This window comes from Episyrphus balteatus, chromosome 3 (assembly GCF_945859705.1).
Source record: "Episyrphus balteatus chromosome 3, idEpiBalt1.1, whole genome shotgun sequence".
Taxonomy (NCBI): Eukaryota; Metazoa; Arthropoda; class Insecta; order Diptera; family Syrphidae; genus Episyrphus; species Episyrphus balteatus.
The window spans coordinates 1,109,700-1,131,425 of record NC_079136.1 but is presented as its reverse complement, the minus strand read 5'-3'; the positions used below and the strand labels follow the sequence as shown (position 1 = coordinate 1,131,425).

The window sequence follows — 21,726 nt, the reverse complement described above, 5'->3', positions numbered from 1 at the left end:
TAAGTTGGATAGATAAATAATTCTAGACAATTATAATATACATATAGCTCTGTTGGCCGCACTCGCATGCTTGGCAACGGATATAAGATGTGAATTGCTATCGGAAACCAATAGCTACGCGATCGGAATAATTAAAGACTTTCAAATTAAAATTAAGTGACTGTAGGTAGTATAAGAATTTTATTTGTATTTTTTGTTTTGTTTGTCTCTTGTTCATCATCAATTGATAAATTTAAAAAGGTGAGATATAAAAAAAGGAAACATTTATTCAAACGATCATTTGAATTTGAATAAATATCAGCATAACCCGGTTCGAATTGTTCATTTGAACCTGTTTTTATAAACTTGTTAAAACAAACAGTTAAGATGCTTTAAACAATAAAATTTATTCAACAGCCATGGTCAAGGGCATTTGAGAGAGGGTGACAGTTTATTTGGTAAGTTACTCATATACTTTGCGGATGCCGTTGCAGATATAATTGAAGTTAAAGAAATAAACGATACATTTTTAAGATAATGTATTTGGATGGCTTGCGGTAATTTAAAAGGTCATAGTTCGAGGAGAAATTTTATCAATTAAATCACTTCGGATTTATTTATGTGCATACATATAAGCCAGGCAGAAAAAAAATTTATAACTGAACGTGACATAATTTCTTAGTTTGAATTCTTAAAGGCCTGGAAAAGTCGAGAGTTGTTTTGTTTTTTTTTTCCCTTAAGCCCTGATTTTTCAATCGTCAGTTAGACTATCAAAAGAATAAAAACTGTCAAATGTCAATATAAAAAAACAACTTTTATTCCCAGGAATAAGCTCTAACTGAGGTTTATCTGAGTATTGAAAAATTGGCTCTAAGTGATATTGTTCAATTCCGCTCAAGACATCCTAATTGCTATAAAATCCATGATATAGTTTTTTGGCTACTGATGGAGTTGGTAAGCTTGTTATTTTAGGTGACTTTAACTTGCATTCGCTGAAGGTTAGAAGCTTGAGAGGTTAGAAGCGCTTAACATGAGTTTTTTTTTGTTAAAGTCCTGTTTTTTGTGTGTTGGTTGACGAGTTAAGGAGTTTTGCTGGTTTAAAATCAAAGGTAAAACTAAACACCTTCCAGACATACAGACAAGTTTTGTAAGCCTTTTTTTATAGTTTTTTGTTTATCTATACAAAGTATTTTTAAAATGATTAAAATACAAGGGAAAATTAGACAAAAGGTGTGCTCCAAATGTTATTAACAACTTCACTGTCCCTATACAAACTGGTAAAATAAAGTCCTTTTTTTTGTGTGTTGGTTGACGAGTTAAGGAATTTTGTTGGTTCAAAATCAAAGGTAAAACTAAGCACCTTCCAGACATACAAGTTTTGTAAGCCTTTTTTTTTTATAGTTTTTTGTTTATCTAAACAAAGTATTTTTAAAATTATCAAAATACAAGGGAAAATTAGACAAAAGGTGTGCTGCAAATGTTATTAAAATTGGAATTGAAGAATCAATGATGTCTAAAAGTCTTCTTTCATAATTCAGAGGTCTGTGTTAGGAGTAAAAAACGCTCCTAACCTTAAAACAGGCTGCAATTTTTTTTTACTCGAAAGACTTCTAGTTTTCAAAAGAAGACGTAATCATCTTCAATTGAAATTAGATTTACCTTTTAACTCGATAAGTACAAAGGGGCACAGCGTATCTTTTGAGACTTTTTCCTGAATTATTCGTTGTTTCTCATATAGATACTTTACACCGTTCTTCAGAAACTATAAAGCTTTTTCCAAAAGACTGTTTTGTATGTAAATGCTAAGAATTCTTATTTTTATTTTATAGCGAAAAAATTCCTTAACTCATAGACCAACATACAAAAAAAAACAGAGGTTTTATGAAAAAAATCGCTTCTAACCTTAAATCAGGCTGCGTTATGAAACTGACAACCTTTGACCCGGAAAACTTCTGAAGATGTTATCATATTTAATTTGAAACCCATATCGTCTTTTAATTCTATAAAATGCACAATGCGCTTTACCTTTTCTGCAGTGGTCGCCTTACATAATTGTTTAATTCATTATTTGATAAGTATAATCGTTTGTTATTGAAAGGTCAAAAATCTTGTTAAGTCAATCAACAAATTTGCTTTGTAAATTACAAAAAACTTTTATTTTTGTGCATATTCTCAGGAACTGTTTGATAATGTTTACGATGAATAGACTTTCCAGATAAGCGTCACGTGCAGTAACCACTAAAAATTATAAACCTAGTTACCGGAAGATTTATAATTAGATGAATTTAAATTCCTTTTTAAAATGAAACTTCACTACTTCAGTGTAACTATAGAATCTGATGGAAAACAATAGTTTGAATGATCACTTTCTTACGTGCGTTTTAATTTGTAGAAATTTTAAGAGTCAGGATGATTTACTAAATATATTTTCCAATTAACAAGTATTTTTTAAGTAAATACTGTAACGATGAATTACTGAACTACTTTTAAGATAAAAGTCTGAACACACTACCTACTACTGCAAAGGTAGAAATGTGAACGGACCTTTAATAATCAAGAAACTACCTACTCTCTGAACACATCCCAAAATATCCAACTAGACTGGAAGTATGAAGCGCCCCCTCTTGGAAAGGAAGTTTCGAGAAGCAAAGACGAGAACCTTCGAAGACATTCTCGAATCTCGAAATTCCGGTATTAAAGGGCAGCGTAAACACCGACCGGATACAGTTTAATCTTGAAAGTGAAAGAGTACAGTACAAAGTGAAATAAAGTGTTGCGAATTGTTAGTAGTAAATAAAGTGATATTTGTTTGAGCGAATAATAAAAGTAAATTGAGTTGAAATAAAGTGTGTTCTTATTTGAACGGAAATATAAGTGGAAATTAGATAAGTTTTATTGTGAACCCGGAATAAAACATTACAATACCTATTTATTTTATACAATATAGCTGTATAAAATGTTTATATGCACATTATTTCATAATGGTAATGGGGTATTCCGTAGCCATTGTACAGTACACTCGGCTAACTGTTAATAAACATGTACATTACATTATATAACGTCATCTATTACAAAAAACCCCAATAAGAATGCATTAAAAACTATAAAACTACAATAACAATTTTAACTAAAAATTATAGTTGATATTATTTTACAGGGTTATCTCTCTAAGTTCGGTAGTTCAATTTATTTTTTTTTCTATTTTTTTTATAAAGACGATAATTATAAGATAATTCTAAGTAAATTTGTTGTCTGTTCTTATCTTCAACTGCCAACCTATTTCAATGACAATTTATAAAAAAAAAATAAGTGTGCAGATAGTTATGATTATGTTATAGCCTTCAACTACCTACACCCGGATCTAATTAAAGATATCATACAAAGAAAAAATATTTCCGCAAAGCCATTAGCAGAATAAAAAATGATGATGAGTACCTTAATCAAAAGCCTATGTAGGTACACATACGATTTAGCCGGTTCAATTAAGGCCATCAGAAAATAAAGAAAAATCATATTTAACATTGGAATAATTACAATTAGGTACCTGAAAACGTATACTCAACTTTATTCGGTGGGTTTGAATCTTTCGATTCATCAGATGGAACTGCTTTAAATCGGTTTTAATGTTCTTCTATCCATCATACTCAGAAATCACACTTTGAATAAATGTGGTTTTTTGATTAATTAAGGTTATTTATTTCCTTCAATGACCTTTGCTCTAAATGAGTTTTCAATGAGTTGAAGAAACTGTTGTGACCTGATATGGCAATTTTGTTTCTTTTTTTTGAAATTTGGAATTTATATCCAACCTTTACATCGTCATTCTACTAAGTTTATGAACTACAAATTTTCATCTTGAAAGATCATACAATTTGGTCTACGATCATTTCATTCAAACGTATTTAAATGCAACGATCAACGCTATGCGGCTTATATTTCTCATCATCATCATCATTGCCTTCTGTTTGGTATCAAATCAATAAATTGAATACATTTTAAAGTGGCACAACAATCAAGCTACAAATGAGCTTAGACGGTCTTTTATACCTACAAAGAAATTACAATCAATTTCAAGTTCAAGACCGCCTTTGATAGTATGTCACTCAATTACGAATTAAAGGTAGGAATGCCGATCAGCAGTAAAGTATAAGAAAAACAATTTCCAACTCCACGTCCCTCCCAACAAAAACAGAAAGTAAAATTGTTGCAGATAATTTCCAGCAATATGTTGCTCAACATGAATTCAGCAAACATGTTGCATTTCTATCCAGCTCTCTAATTGAATGTTTTTCCCTTTGAGGAAACAAATGCAGTGATGTTATAAAAATTCAGTACCTAAATCATAGATTATTTTAAAAACTTTTCTAAACCTCATCATAACTTGTGATTGGTGATTCTTGTGAAAACATAACGCATTTTCTTATTGAGTAATTATAACTATAAATTGAAACTGAATTACGCATTTTCGCAGCTCAGATGCAAATTGAACAACTTAGGCATACAAGTTTCATTTTATATATTTTCGGTACTGTAATTTTTGAACCGTTCTTAATACTATGTTTCCACCTACGCTAAATCCGAGATTTAGCTTAGTAGATTTAGAATAAATCTCGAGATTTATTTTAAATCTACTACGCTAAACCTCAGATTTGGGTTCAGCTACCCTAAATCTAAGATTTTCATCTACTTTCAATCCGAGATTTAGAATAAAACTCGAGATATATGCTAAATCTCGGATTTATTGTAGGTGGAAACGTAGTATAACGGTAGGTACCTGCCAAAGAACCGATTTCTTAATTTCTGACTTTCTCGTAAACGATTTAACCGATTTTAACAAAAAAAAATTGTACGAAAGCATTTTAGTAATTTTGATTTAAAAATTTACGGTACGGTAAAAAATGGATAAGCCTGAAATGGCTCATAGCTAAACTTATGACTGTACTAAAACCAAAAAGAAAAAATTTCTATCTTTTTTTCGTTCAGTATATTTTTAATTTCATCATCTTACGTTTTCGTTCACCACAACCACGAATGAATGAATTTTATAAATTTCTTTTTTTTTTTATAATTTTCTACAATAATTGACTAAAGCCATGAGCATTTTCTTTGAAAAAATATTGAAATTCCTTTTTCGATGCAAAATGTAAAAAAAAAATATTTTCTGAAAAATTTTAAACATCTGTGGTATAAAAAAATCTATAGGAACGTAGGTGGCCAAATTTTTTAACAATATGCGCATCGAAAGTGGATTGTAAAATGGTAATAGTTTTTATCACTTTTACCATTCTGCAATCCACTTTGAACGTGTTTTTTTGATAAAAATGATGATTATTCATCAATGAAGAGATGAAGAGAATAGTAAAAATGTTCGATGCTTTTTAAAGATTTCACTGTTTTTATAAGCAAAACTGCTCTCTGTTCTTTGAAACTTCACTGCTTTTTTTCAAAAAAATGTTCTCGGCTCTTTAGAATGTCACTTCTTTTTATGAGTTTTCTATCTAATGATTTGATTAACGATAAAAAAAGCAGGATTTAGGAAAAGTTTAACATGATGATGACGAAACATAGAACTTCTATTTGAACTACCTACTCAGTACTCACTCAAAGAGTAAGTTATTTCTTATTAAAAAAAAATCGAAAATTGTAACTTTTTTTATTTATTTATTATTCCATTATTTCAATCATATTCCAAATCAAGAGGAAATTTAAAGAGTAATTTTCAGTTTTAACTGCTATTTAAAGAGTGATTTAATAGCAGCTATTAATCGCTGATTTTTTATATGCTGCTTACCGCTATCAATGCTCTTTAAAAATCGCTTTAATTTATACTGTTTATTTTTTAAATTTCCTGATGTTAAAAATCAAAAGTTATTCATTCCATCTTCTTCCCCTATGAATGGCGCTGCTAGCATTCTTAAATTTACAAAACAACTAATAACACCCACAGGTAACCATTTTAAACAATTAAAGTCATATTTTTGTTATGGAAATACATATTATGATCTAATAGATAGGATTACATTTTTTTTAAATTACATTTTATGAGATCAAATGGAAATACCAATCTCAAATATATGTACATGTAATAGATGTTTATTATTTTAACTTTGGGGTGTTAATTCTTCAATAAGGACATAAACCTTTTTTCTTTGTTCAAGATATGATATGATCTTAATTATGGGTTTTTACCCTATTTAACATAAGAAAAGGCTTGTCCATCGCTGTTATATCTTGGTGCAACTTTAATTTTATGATAACAATACAACAAATTACGAGGTACCTACAAGAATTATTTTAAACAAAAAAAGAGATATGTCAAAAAAGAAAAGATAAAAACACTTGTGGGGACAGATGGCAAAGGGAGCATAAAAATGTTAATGATGACGAAGATCTGCTGCTGTGCAGTGAACCTTGCCAATCTAACTACCCGCAGAGCGTACGATGATCTCGACCGTAATTACCACCAAACAATTGTATGCAAACCTGCTCACCTTGACTTATCATTTGTATATTTTTTGTTTTTGTTTCTTTTTTGGTCTTCTGTCGTCTGTCCGCTGTCAACAAGCCATTTTTTTTTTTTTGGAATTCACATTTTTGCGTACAAACGAGAAAATAAAAACAAAAATAAAAATAAAACAAATGGACCATCAGTTTCAGCAGATTCAGTTATGTGTCAAAAAGGTTAACTATAGCATTCAGATACGGATAAAGAGCCATGGATTTACGAATTTTCTGCATTTAAAAGTGTCGCCCTTGATTGTCACCATAATGGTAGTCGCTAAAATGTTCAACTTTATGATTAATTTATTAAATGAGATTAATTGACTAGGTCCAAAGTTAAATAAAATTCATTTGATGGGTCTAGAAAATTAAATATAAAATGTTATAGGTACAATATTAGAACTATTACAATTAATTTTATTTTTATATTTGTAGGCATGAATAAGAAATACTGCTTGAAAGTAATAAATCTTATTTAGCCCTCTTTCGGCACACGGGTGTGAATTTGGCTGGACAAAATTTTAAAATTAAAAAAGGTATTCGCAAAACATTATCATTATAATGGTAACAATATATTTTTTAGGAATTATAATTGTGAATACAATATTCGAATTCTTCAGAAAATTCTACTTCAATTTCATATACTTATTCCCTATAAAATATTGAAACCGAAAAAAGTTATAACGACATGAAAAAGTACAAACCAAATTCGCAATCGTTTGGCTTTCACGCAGAGTGTGCCTAAAGAGGGTTAGTAATAAATTTTAATAACACCTTAATAATAAGGTTAATACCGCTTTATATTACAGCTCACAGCTCACACACTCGAAATAGATATTTCCAATATCCAAGTAATAAATTTATCTATGAATATTTAGCCCAGTTATCTAAATGTTTAACATTTTGAACGCAGATTGAATTAATAAAATAAAAAAACAAACTACCTCTTTGATCTATTAAATCTAAGTACATTTTTATATAAACTTCAAATTTCTTGGTAATTCTGTTTACGATTTGTTGACCTTTAAACAATAAAAACCGCCTCTGTCACACTGTTGCCCATAATAATGTTTATTCCATTGGTATAACGACAACCTCTGAATGTTACCTTCATTTCCAAATTTACTAGTCGACTTAACATGGTGGCCAAAGTTTTAAGCTACTGCGCGCCCGCGCGCCAACCGTTCCATAACTATCATCCATAAAAATGAGCACAGCGTTTTTCTTTTGTTAATTTCTGTCGTTTTTCCAAAGACATCAGACACATGTACATAAAAAGCGACTTGTTATAGGTTACCCGCGCTTCAGAGCCACCCGCATAATAACAAAGGGTGCTTCAGCGTAACGGCCGTGTGTCGTCTTCGTCGTCACTGTCGTCGTCGCAACTCAATATTATATGCAACGACATTCAATGCATACGAAGTGAACAACAAACGATGGTCGCGCAAAGATTAAAATTACCACCTTTAACTAGGACAGTTGTTATAGAGCTTTAGCTGCGCTGCGCGCTCAGAATGCCAAAATTATGGTTTTAATGCAACATTAACACATCATACATAGCTGCAAGAGCGGAATTAATATAGATACAATTTAGGAAGTTCCGAAAGCGCAGGAAATTTTGCAAAGCATTCTTATATTGCTAATATCAAAGTAAATTTTTTTAGAACTCTACGGAGTTGACGAAGTAACCCACCATTATTTTGAGGCATTTTTATACCTACATTTTAAGTTAGTTTCCAAAAGCCAGCTTAAAGAATAGAAAATACAGAAGATATTTGAGTGCGTATGAAGTATATACACATCATAATTATGTTTTGTACATGTGTACAAATTTTCAATTTTAAATTTTCTCAAAAACTAGAAAACATAGAAACATATAGCTTTCTCTGTTCAATAAGGAATCAATTGAGGCAGTTTTCTGTGTGAGTAATTTTTTTATTAAAATTCACAATCTGGACAAAAATAGTATAAAATGAGTTTTAAAAATTTTTTTTTCCCCTTTTTTTTAACTTTGAAATTGATTATTTCAAAAACTATTAGTTATAATATATTAATTTAAAAATTAGAATTAAATGTACAATTTTGCGTTTCGGAAATGGTATCATTTATTACTGTTAGTGTTGCCGTTGTTTTTTAATATTTTTTTTTTTTTTGATAATTTTTTTTTAGAAAACTGCCCCTCCCACCTAAACGGGGTGAGATAGACCCCCCTCCCAAAGAAAAAAATGTTTGTATTGAGCTCCTCTACAAAAACTCGTTATCAAATCCTGGCGCCCAAGTTATCCTACTACGTGCCAAAACAACATTTTTGTTCTATACCTAAAAGTTCGAATTTCTGTATCTGGGTTGAAATCGAAAAATTTTTTTTTCTAAGCCAATTTTAAACTGATTTTCATAAAAAATACCTCGTTTGATTTGGAAATAAATATTATTTTAGAATATATTTTTAAAACAGCATGCTGTTGTGAAAATATATACTTTAATTTGATGTAGAAGTTGGATAAATGACGAAAAAAATGGAATTTTTGAACTTTGACAGCTTATAAAGGTGGTTTAACCGAGTTACATGTTTTATACATTGTTGAAAAGGTATATTTATCTCCTATTAGAAACTGTAAAAAAATCGAAAATGGGTAAAAATTTGACGAAGCTAGATTTTTTTCAATGGGTGAAGGTCAAAAAAACCGTTTTTTGCCCCTAACTCCAGATTTTGGGGGTGATAGGGACTTTTTAAATACCGTTTCGTAATCAGTGCGACTAGCTCTACAAAACGTGATAGGTCTTCGCCCGCGTATATTTTAAAACCTCATTTTTGTAACACCGTGTTATTCACCAATTACCATTCTGCTATTCATCGGGGGAATCTAAACTCACTTCGGTAATATCGGTAATGTTGTTCGGTATTCCACTATTCACGTAAATTAACTTGCTCCATACATTTTTAATCCGCATAAAAAATTTTGCGGATCTGTCACTTTTGGTTGTAAAAATAAATTCACCATCGTTTAAATTAAACAAAATGCCACAACACAAAAATTTTTTTTCTTTCAATTTACTTCGTCGCCATTTTTTTTTTTTTTATTTGACGTTCACGTGGATGTCAAAAAAAGGTAAAATAGGGCAGTTCACCTGATGGATAGTAGAATGACAAGGTAGAGTTAAAGTTGATCGAATGTGTGAATCGTACCTAAATCGTTTGTTTGAGTTCTTATATATTTGTTAACACGAAATAAGTTTCTATACTCTGTCCGATAAAAATTGGCAGTACAGGGAAGGTAGGGCATTTGCATCTCACTCTGCTTCACGCTTTCTGGATATGTCTATCACATAAAAAAGCTCACTTAGCGATGCCGTATTATCAAAAAAAAAATGTTTCGAAAAGGTACCAGCGTTACCATTTTGTCAGTAAAATTTCACAAAAACGAAAAAAAAAAATAAATTTTTCGTTTAACACCAAAATAACAAATAAAAAATTCACCCATTTAAGACGCAGGCCGACCCCACGCATGGGTACAAAATTTTGCCTGTTGAAATCTTAAAATGCATGTTAAAATGTTGACATTAACTGTTTTCCTACATACACAAAATAAAAATCAAATAGCCACCAACACCACGACAGCACATATGCTTTTTTTCGTTCAAAAAGCTTGAAAAAAGCATTAATCCTGAAAGCTCTTTTAGAAAAATAATAGAAAAAGGAGTAGTTTATGAAGGAAGTTTACCAATGGTAACTCTTATGCATGGTATAAAAAGACAAGGTATGATCATTAGAGCCGCTATCTTACAAAATGGGGTAATAAGGTTTTGACGTTTGGCATTTGGCAAAGTCAAAAGCAACAACAATTTCCAAGACAAATTTGTTTACAACAACAATTTCAATGGGCTGGGCTGTCAAAACCTTAAGTAGCCATAAGTTTTGACAGTTCTCGATACTGAGTTTTTTCTAATGATCATACCTTCTCTTTTTATACCATGACTCTTATGTATTGTGAATACTTTTAATAAACAGCTTTTATGATTGAGTTTCATTCTGCCACAGATCGTGAGGCAGATCGGTCACAGGAGGATGTACTTCGCTTAATAAAGAAATAACAACAACAATGCCATGGCGCGTCTGTGGTGTTCTTGTGTGTTTCAGGGGCATATTTTTCGTAAATTGCTTTTTAGCAATCGTTAGGTCCCATTGTTTTTGAAAAAGCTCTCCCATAAGGCCTGTACTGCCAATTTTTATCGGACAGAGTATAGTTATATAATATCTGTTTCCAAAAGTTAGAAAATAAAAATAAAATTTAATATTTTTACTTCTCCACAAAAATGTTCCTATGCAAAATGTAAAAACTGTCCACATTTACCCCAACTGACTATACATGTATTTTTAAATTTTGTTCTTATTTATAGTGGATGTACGACTTCGAGTAAACTACAGAAATAAAAATACGAGATTTGTCCAAATCCGCGCCATCGGTAACACTTGTCGGCAACGAAAATAGAGCCTGAACTAAACCCTATTTTTCTAATTGATTTTTGTGTGCTGAGTCCGAATCCGAAGTCAAAATTTCACTGACACGTCACGTTTTTTAAATAATTGAATATTAACAGCTCAAAAACGCGTTTTTTTGGATACATTTGACGTCGAATAACATCGATGTAAAGTTTTTTTTTTCTTGCAAAACTACTTATTCAATCTCTAAATGCCATATTAAAACGTCCTCAAGGTATTTTTTTTTTTTCAAATTATGTACATTTTCGAAATTTAACCCGGTCTAAAGGACCGTTTAAAAAATTTAAGCTGAAATCCTAGAATAGGATTCGATGTCAAGCATCTACATTTTTATCCTCTGCAACTTTGGTAGTAAACCCAGTTTCTTATATCTCCGAAGTTATCATTTTTTGAAGCTGTCACCAGTGCAAAAATGTGTTAAATTAGACAAATGAACATTTTTGCTAACATTGCTAAAATCTCAAAAACCTGAACTAACTAAATCATCGAACTGAAACAAATTGTGTGTCAGTCTTTTGACAGTAAAATCAAATCAATTCATTTGAAGCTACTGTAAACGTCAAAAAAGATAAATCATGTATAGTTGGTTCAACTTTTCATAAACTACACGTCAAAACTAACACATCAGTTAAAGACTAACAGAAGCATAATTTTAATTGTAATTGGCATTCAATTAATCAAAGTTAATGATGGTAAATTAGAAATTCATTTCATTTTTATTTTACGAAACTAGTTCATTTTCTATTTTTCTGCGCCCAATTTGTTTTAACCTTAAAGTTAAGCTCGTTTAAAATCATATTGCAATTGCAGCCAGTCCTGTTTCAATTGCAACTTAAATGCAATAAAAAAACCGTTATGTTTAGAAAAGTTGATCATATTTATGTTTAATTATTTTTTTTTTGTAAATATGTATGCATTTTTGTAGATATTCTTGTATCTGAATTACTTCAAGTTACATAGTATCTATGAGAAATAGGGTGACAAGAAACAGAGCATAGTGAACTCTAGGTAAAATGCAAAAAGATATGAACATGTTGGGCAGGTTTTTGATCTTGGTAGTTGTTTTTTTTTAAGTCTGGCTTATACTTAGATATATTTTTTTACTATGAAGCATATACTCACTGTCATTGCTCAGCTTAGGTATAATTTGTAAGAGAGAATATTGTAAAAAAGTGAGTAGAAGTAGTACAACTTCAGTGTGTGTTGCAAAAGTTTTGGCGTCGCGTCGGTCGTTGTTGTATATTAAATGTCAACCAGTTTTGGATTTGTTTTGTTTGATTTTTGTTTTAGCAGCGTTCAAGAGGAAGGAAGGTGTACGGATACAAAATGAGTTTTAAGCGAAACGAAGGTTGGATTTTAAAATTGTCTTCGTGTGTAGACAACCAGGCAAAGTAAAAATAGATATTAGGGTCATCAAATAACTAGAAGGTACATTTCATACTTGAAAAGAGCGTTAACTTACAGAATAAAGTTAAGTTGGAAACGTTTACTTACTACAGGTTTGATTTTATGGAAGGTTGTGTAGTGCGAATACTTACTTAAATGCCTGCTTTGTAAAGGCTTATGACCTTTATTATACATAGGTACCTTTAACGACACCCGTTTTATACTAAACTTATATTTTACTTTACTAAATGAAGAGGGTGACTTTGACACTGTATCCCTGTTAACATGGTCACATTTCATCCGACTGATAATCCTGAGTCTCACTACTCAACTCATACATATGTATTTGTGTTATGTGTATGTAACTTATTTTTTTAGGCCCTTATATTGAATGGGCATTTTTATACCCCGATTCTTTCCCATCGGGCTGTTAATCTGGAAAGTATTTGACTTAGGCTGGTAAGCTTAAAAACAGATAAAACCAACACAGATGTTTTATCAGTTATATTTAAACTTCTAAACAAAAAATAGTAAAACAAATATGTTTACGGAAGGAAATAAAAATTGTTGGCATTCATTAGATTATCAGACTTTTAACGTTTGCACCGCACACTCTTCCAATTTAAACAAACAAAAAAAAAAAAAATAATAATAAAATAATAAAATATATCAGTTTTATTCTAAAAATAAACTTGAGAATGATAACGTTTCAATCGTGCTTGAATTTGAAAAGGCGATAAGCAAAAGATTATAACTTTGAATATTTTAGAACTAAAAAATTTAATTTAAATTTGCAAGTGTTATGTAATATAAACTTTTAATACGATTTAGTTTCAAGATTAAATCAATAAATGATTTCCGTAATTTACTTTCTTGGTCTACCGAATAAAATTTTTAACTTGAGAACTTGGGGAAGCTTAGGTTAAGATTGTCGAATGTAATTTACTATCCTTCATGACAAAAATATCGCTAGTAAAAATTCGAATAAGGTTGATCATTTGTTAATACTTAACAGTTATAGACTAATTAATATCACAATTTTTCAGAGTCAAGAGTCTGAAATGTTTTTTTTTTTCAATACAGTTTTATGTCAAAAATATTTCTCCGAGTGACCTATTCCCGTTTTGTAATTCAAGCTTTTCGTCTTCCAAAAAAGGAAATTTCAAGCCATTTTCGTTTTACCGATAAAGAAAGAAACTTTGTACTTGACGTAGGTGAGAGTATATTATGGATAAAAGTAGGTATTCTACAGAGCTATTTTTAAAGACCAGCGATAGCGGTGAGCAGTATTTAAAAAAGCAGCGATTAACGGCTTCTATTAAATCACTCTTTAAATAGCAGTTAAAGCAACAAGTTATATCATTCAATTTCTTCCTAGTTTTAAAATGATTGAAAATATGGAATGCAAAAAAAATAAAAAAGATTCGATTTTTGTAATACAAAAATAACTCTTGTTTTGTGCAGGCACTGAAACAATAATAGGTAATTCAAATAGAAGTTATCTGTTTCGACATCATCATGTTAAACTTTTCTCTAAATCTAATCATTGGATATTAGGAACAGAACGTTCATAAAAAACAGTGATATTTTAAAGAGCCAAGAACTATTTCTGAAAAAGAGCAGTGAAGTTACAAAGAACAGAGAGCAGTTTTTCTTGCAAAAGAAGTGAAATTTTTAAGAGCATCGAACATTTTTACTGTTCACTTTATCGCTTCATGAAGAAAAATGAAAGGCTGACGACTGAGCAGTGAGCAGCTACATTGAAGAGGAATCGCAACTGTTCATTGCTCACTGTGGAAGAGCAGAGTGATTGAAAGCAGCTTTCGCAATAGCAGCCTCAGCTCTTATCTTGGGTAGCGTTACCTACCCGTCACGGTTTTCCCCTAAAACGTATTCAAAAGCACATCTGAAAAAGACAGTAGGACTTAACAGTAAAACTCAAACAAAATATTTCTCCCTCCAGTGTGATGGAAATCTTTAACACTTAGTTGCGGCAATAAATTTATATAGCTCTTACAGTCTTACACACATGGCTTAGAATTTAACCCTTTCGAACCCAAGCTATGAAAATCAATATTAAAAAATGTTTTTTCGGTATTATCAGGTCAAATACATCACAACTAAGAATTATGAATAGCAAAAAGTTATTTTCCAAAATAATAAATAGCAAAACTAATGTGTTTTTCTCATGTTACATGTAAGTAAAATGCACTGCCTATGATCACCAAAAAAAGTCGGAGAACTGAGAAAATAACTTTTTATGAAACTATAATGTATGCTACTTCTTCTAAGCAAAAAAACAAAACACTTTCTGCATTAACATTTTTTATATCTTTTTTTCAAAATTATGACCATATATAAAAAAAAATTTTTTTGCAAAAAAAAAAAAAAATGTGAATTTCAGTCCCTTTCTCAATAAAAAAAAAATTAAAAGTATGATATTTGACTAACTTTTTGTAATAATCCAGTAACTAGGCATTATTATCTTTCAATTAAGCCATCGTAACCTAAAAAATTGTTTAATTTAATATTTTTTACGAATTTAAAAAAAAATGTTACATGAGAGTAACGCTGGGTCCGAAAGGGTTAAGAACATCACAAAAAATTAAATTCGTAAGTAGGTAAAGTTACGTAATTAAATTCAAGTGATTATTTGTTATGCAAACTAAGGTACTTAATTAAATCCACAAACATAAAAGTAAACAATCATTTAGCACATTGAGTAAATAGCGATTAAGTTCCCAACATACAATTTTATTTAAATATTATAATGATTTTGTACAATATTCCGATTCCAGTAGGTACAAGTTTAGTTCTATCTATTTATTATGTATTTTATTTATATAAAATTTTATTCTAGTATAATTTATGCACAATTCTAAAGACCTCCACCTGGGGTCAGATTTATTATAAAAGTTAGAATAGAATAAGTTTAAGTCTATGTCTATTTATATAATGATTTGAGAAAACCTTTGATATTGATCAAGATCACTTGTTTCAACATAGAATTTTCCTTGATTTAAAAAAAAATAAATTACTGGTCTAATTGAATGTGGTGCACTTGAATTTATTTGTTTGAAGTGTATGATACTTTGTGTGATTTAAGTGTATGATACTTGAGTTGTTTATTTTCATAACAGAGATAAGGCTATTTTTTTTTTAAGTTCATTTTAGATTTTTTAGTCTATATTTGTTCATAGACGTAGCAAAATATCGATAGAGAATATCTCTTCCTTTAAAATAATAAAACATTTTATAGAACTAAGGTGTTAGGGTGGGTACAATTACTAATCAAACTAGACCACATTTCGGACCTACAAAAAAAAATTAAACTCACAGAAAAATGAGCTCAGACGGCCAAACATAGAAAATAAGTTATTCCGGAAGTGTTTTTTCCAGTTCAGCAAACACTTTTACCAATTGGACAGACAAACACACAAGATACAACCCGAGTCCACACTTTCTTGCAAAGCATAAAAATATCATGTGTATCATAATTGTATGCCGATGATAGTCACGAAAATGTAAATAGGTAACAAAGAAGAGAAAAAAAAAACATAAACAATGGAAATGATAGATACACTCCGGGCAAATGAATTGAAGCTAATTTTATAGAAATAGGAAAAAGTATTCATGTGATGATGATGAGCAAGCTAAGTAAAAGAAGGACCCCGCACTATTTGTATGAAAAAGTGGTTTCAGTAAAACTCTCCAATTTTTTGCACAGAGTTTGCTTTTGACATCCCGAACAAATGCCTTATAGGTCACAACAAAATCGTATGACCAGATTTTGAGTAATGGCATGGGTGAGTAAAAGTGTACCACTTTTTTGGTATACCTTATGTTAACGATAATTTCTCTGTTAATACTAACGGTACAAAGTTGATAGACGTCTTTATTTTAAGAAGAAATGTCATTCCTTGTAACTGCGTTTACAAAATTATGAAATCTTTTTTGATTGCTCAGATATTTTAAAGGCTGATCATTTTTTCTTGCCCATAATAATTTTTTACTTTGAGGGCAATTTTTTTGAAAAATGTGTATGAAACCTATTGTTTTATTAATTTTATTATAGTTTTCTCTATAAGAATAAATTAATAAAACAATATGCTTAATACACATTAGAAAAAATGAATGTTACAATCACGAAAAAAAGTCCAAGAACCTATTTGAATACATTTTTATGATTTTTTATTTTTTAAACGTTTGTTAGACATTCTCTTAAATTTTTTGATATAAAACAGATACAATAGGACCAATCTTATGATATGAAGTGTGTATATAATTTCCATTGCTAGACGATCCGACATCCGACACGATATGTAAAGGTGCCGGAACGAGGCCGACTTCATAGTGACTGTGTCTCATGTGCACTCATTCATGCTTTTTGACTTCAATATATGCTTTTGTTATGTTTTTCAACCCTCTTTTTTTACATTCAAATACAAATAATTAACAAATTAAAGATAAAACATACGTAAAAGAATATCAACACTAATACGAGTATGTTCTACCTGTTTCGGCATAAATATATCAAATTTCACATCCAATAAGCCATCTTTAAAATTAAACAATAATATGATATTTATTTGTTTTTATTTCACAGTTGATTGAGTTTTGTTTAAGTTTTTTTTTTTGTTTTGTTAAAAGTTTGAGAAGGAAGGATTATTTTCGTTTTCGAAGTGAATTGACGAAATTCTTAAAATTTGTGCCACTTGTAGTTTTTTTGACAGTGACTTATCGGTTTAAGAGATAACTTTATAGAAGAAGGTTTGATGACCTTTTTAAACAGACTTTTGAATGGGTGTTATATTTACAAATGAGATTTAGTTCCAAATTGTTTCATTTCGTTATTTGTCTGACAAATGAAACCGCCAAAGCAGAACATTTTTGAAAACTCGTTTTTGATTTTGTTGCCTTCAGATTGAACTTTCGTGAAAATAAAATTCTTTTTTCTATTTTATTGTTTTAAGTTTTAACGATCAATGGAATTCCACAGAACTGAGGAATAACTCTGGTACTCGAAAGATTTTTGGCCTCATTCGAATCTACATTAAAAATTACATTGAAATAATGCGCTATATAGCCAGAATGCATCAACATACAATTTCCAACTTAATCATCCATAACTTCATTCTCTACTCTTGCACTCAAAATGATTTATTTATAATTTGATCCGAAAATATTTGCTTCCGAATGAAGGAAAAAAAATAAATATCGATTGCAAACACGGTTGCCACTGGTGAAAAAAAACCTAGCAAATTTCCCCAAAAATCCTACCAAATTATAGGGGAAAGTGGCCTAAAATGGCACCTCAAGGTAAAATGGCCCCCTGGTTGGAAATTGTAGAATCGAAAATAATTAGAAAGTTTTATGGACGCGATTCTTTAGTTTATCTTACAAAACCAACATATACGAAATTTCAGCAACTTCAAGCCATTATTTGAAATTTGACAGGTCAAACTGTCTCTATCCACCTCAAAAAGCACATTCGTTATAATTTTGTGAAATTTTTTTTGCTAAAAAAAGGTATAAAAAACATTGTATTTTGGAAAAAGAAGTTAATGTATGTACGCATGAAGTATTTCTTATTAATTTACTGAAATAAGTTGGTTTAAAACGATTTTAAATTTTTTGGTGTAAAAATTAAATTGAAAAAACTCAAAATGGGCAAAATGGCCTACTTAGTGCTCGGGTAAAATGGCATACCTATTTTACATGCCATTTTAAATTTTTTTTCACATTTTCATTTTTTAAAGTGAAAATAGTTGCTATTTATGAAGGATGTACAGAGAGGAAGTCCTGGACTGAGGAAAGCCCTTGATTCCGTCAAAAAACCTGGAAAAAAGCATCCAAAACATTCAAAGTTGCAAAAACTACAAAAACGAGATGAGCAACCAACATGAACTGGGTTTTAAATGACTGGATCAAAGATCTGGGGGGATTAAGCACCACTTGTTCCAAGAAAATGGAAAAGGAGCCCTTTGACTCAATTTCGCATTTAAAATAACGTATGTTTGGACAGTGTGCCATTTTACCCGGGTAAATTTGATCAGTGAAATTTGTAGACGTCTTGAAAATTAAAAAAATTAAATACTTTTTTGAACTTTTTTAACTTGCTAATGAAAAAAATGTGAGAGTAATATACAGGGTGTCCCACAGTCACCGCCCCCAATGAAAACCATGGATTCCTGAGGTCATTTTAAGTCGAAAAACTTAAGAGGTAATTTTCTCGTTTTCGTCCCGTTTTCGAGTTACCACGGTTTTTATGATTTTTGCTCTCTTGTCCTATTAACTGGACTATAAACTGGCCTTATCTTTGCCAAAATACGTTTGATTTGAAAGATTTTTTTTGCAACCAATCAAGAATTTATTGCAGTTTAAGTTTGTCTCAAAACTGCGGACTACCGTTTCTCCACAATTTTGCATCAAACACAATTTTCTTCGTTTTTTAAGTAGTTTTTTACACTTTCATATCATTTAAGTCAAAAAAACACGTTAATGAGTGTAATTTTTGTGTGCTTTTTATTAAAGCCCAGTTTATTTTCATAAAAAAAAAATAAGTTTTATTTCCTAAAAAAGGCTACTAAAAGTAATTAAAAAAAAAAAAAAAAACAAACAAACTGAGTGAATGAAAAAAAAAATAATTTTTAAATAAAAAATTAATTTAAATGAATTAAAAACTTTTTCTGAGCAATTGTGGTTAAGAAAAAAACAAATAGATGAAGCTCAGAAAAAGTTTTAATTCATTTAAATTAATTTTGTATTGAAAAATTATTTTTTTTTTAATTCACTCAGTTTGTTTATTTTTTTTAATTACTTTCAGTACCTAGCCTTTTTTATGAAATAAAACCTTTTTTTTTATGAAAATAAACTGGGGTTTAATAAAAAGCACAAAAAATTAGTACTCATTTACGTGTTTTTTTGACTTAAATGATATGAAAGTGTAAAAAACAACTTAAAAAACGAAGAAAGTTGTGTTTGATGCAAAATTGTGGAGAAACGGTTGTCCGCAGAAAAAAAAGTTTTGACACAAACTTAAACTGCAATAAATTCTTAATTGGTTGCAAATCTTTCAAATCAAACGTAGTTTGGCAAAGATAAGGCCAGTTAATAGTCCAGTTAATAGGACAAGAGAGCAAAAATCATAAAAACCGTGGTAACTCGAAAACGGGACGAAAACGAGAAAATTACCTCTTAAGTTTTTCGACTTAAAATGACCTCAGGAATCCATGGTTTTCATTTGGGGCGGTGACTGTGGGACACCCTCTATTAAACTTTGAAAAGTATTTAGCATTTAAGTTTGAATGCTACTGTTTTTCGAGATACAGGACATTTTCCTTAGGGGGGCCATTTTAGGCCACCTTCCCCTACAAAAACCTTCCAAATCTCTAATTTTCGTTTTTAAGTGATGAAAGTGACGAAGCAAAACGAAGTTTTTGATAAAATTTGATAAACAAAAATTTTTCTGATGCTATTCAGAAAAATTCGTTGCTTTTATCATTTCAAAACTACAAATAGGTATTTCAAAGATCTGAAGTTCTGGCGTTTGTTTTAAGCGTAGTGATTGAATGAAATTAAATTATAAGTCGTAGTGACCTCTCTTCCAAAATGAGTTTTGTCTAAGTAGGTAACACAGTGAATTCATCAATAGCCCTGTTCCACTACTACTAGTAGTTTACTAGCGATTTTCAATGGAACGCACTTTGAACGAATTCAATACAAATCGTATCTACTCGGGAAGAAGAGCATGAGTAGATGATAGTACTAGATTAACCAAAAGATCTACTAGTAGTAAACTACCCTCCAATAGAACAGGGCTAATGAGATGCAAAATTTTGGTCGATTTTTGACGTTATCTGGATAAAACGCTTTTTGAAGTAGAGAACACTAGAACTTTTAAATGAATTTAGAAACAGGTTTTGTAATCTATCAGAAAGAAATTAAATAAATGTAATGGACTGACTTGAGAATAAAGCACTTAATAAATATTCTAAAAACATGTAAATTAGTTTTTTAAGGTGACTTAAATAAACCTACCAAATGGAGTTTAAACCTACCAATACCAACCTACCAAAGCCGAAAAAACCTACCAAATTTGGTGGGATTCTACCAAAACGGAAACCGTGATTGCAAATAATTCAGCAACCCGAACTCCTACAAACTTTTTGTTTTCAGTTATGAATAGAGTCTAAAGAGTCCTTTCTTTTGATGTTTCATTCCATGGATTTGGAGAAAATTTTTGAAAATTACGAATTTTTAGCTAGTTTTGAAAATCTCCATTTTGCGCTTTGACCTTGAAAATCGCAACTTGCGGATATAAGATTTTTCTAGACTTTTGAGGTATGTTATAGAATGCCAAAACGTAGGTATTGAGCAGAAAAAAATTCTACTAGCATTCATTCCGAGGTTTACCCTTTTTTTCACCTTACAGTGTTATGTTTTTTTCGCTTTTTATCAAAATAAGAATGTATTGAAAATAATATGAGTTCATTAAGTTCTAATAAGATTTCAAGGAAGTGTAAATTTATTTTTAATAATAATTAATTTCCCATTGAAATTTATTGCGATTTATAGCACGTTAGTAAGTTATTTTTTCTCTAACGATAGGTAAACAGTTGTTGTAGGTACCTATTCCTAGGTATATCTCAACTTCTATAAAAATGCATTTCACAATACTTAATAAAGGCATAAAATTCAATTATCATTTTTCTCATTAGAGTACCTAGGGTAATTAAAATAAATTGATTAAAAATATTTTTCGTTAAGAATATTAGTACCTAAATGCAAATGGAATTTCTACTTTATAACTAATTTTTGCCAGCATTTCGAAAAATAACAGTTAATGAAAATAATTTTCAATTTCAAAAACTACTGTATTTTTTTTTTCTTAATTTTATTAAATTCAAACAAGAAATCACAAGTAATCAACTTTATCGCATTTAAAAACAAATTCCATTTTGAGAAAACCTCGTCATGACGATAAATTTGTCTAAAACAATTTAACTAATTAAATATCTTAGTAAGGCAGGTAGATAGATAGATAATAGGTTTTACTATGAGTACAATGTCAAATAACATCTCTAAGTAGAACATCAAAGGTCATCACTTACTCTCAAAATGACAGTCGCTTAACAATATGATGATAAATAAATTTGTAAAATACACGTGCAAACTCCAAATAATGTAGATATATCTCTCTTTTTGTATCTGAATCCGAATCCGATATAGACGAATGATTTTCTCGTCAGTCAGAAGGTCTCCTCTTCGCTTAATGTCATCCACTTCATGGATAAAATTTCCATTTTATTTATCTTTTTTTATTCAACAAATTCATAAACTATAAACTTGCTCACAGA

At 30.2% G+C, this 21,726-nt stretch overlaps 2 protein-coding genes across 2 annotated transcripts in view; both read right to left on the bottom strand.

The window, feature by feature from the left end:
* Positions 1–21,726, bottom strand: part of LOC129913355 (scaffold protein salvador) — a 110,410-nt gene that overhangs the window by 36,908 nt on the left and 51,776 nt on the right. The gene's annotated exons all lie outside the window — the stretch shown is intronic.
* LOC129913358 (torso-like protein) overlaps positions 1–21,726 on the bottom strand; it is a 24,426-nt gene extending 2,700 nt beyond the window's left edge. Inside the window, exon 1 of the mRNA XM_055991983.1 lies at positions 21,481–21,726. The gene's annotated coding sequence lies outside the window, so the exon portion shown is untranslated. The remainder of the gene's footprint in view (positions 1–21,480) is intronic.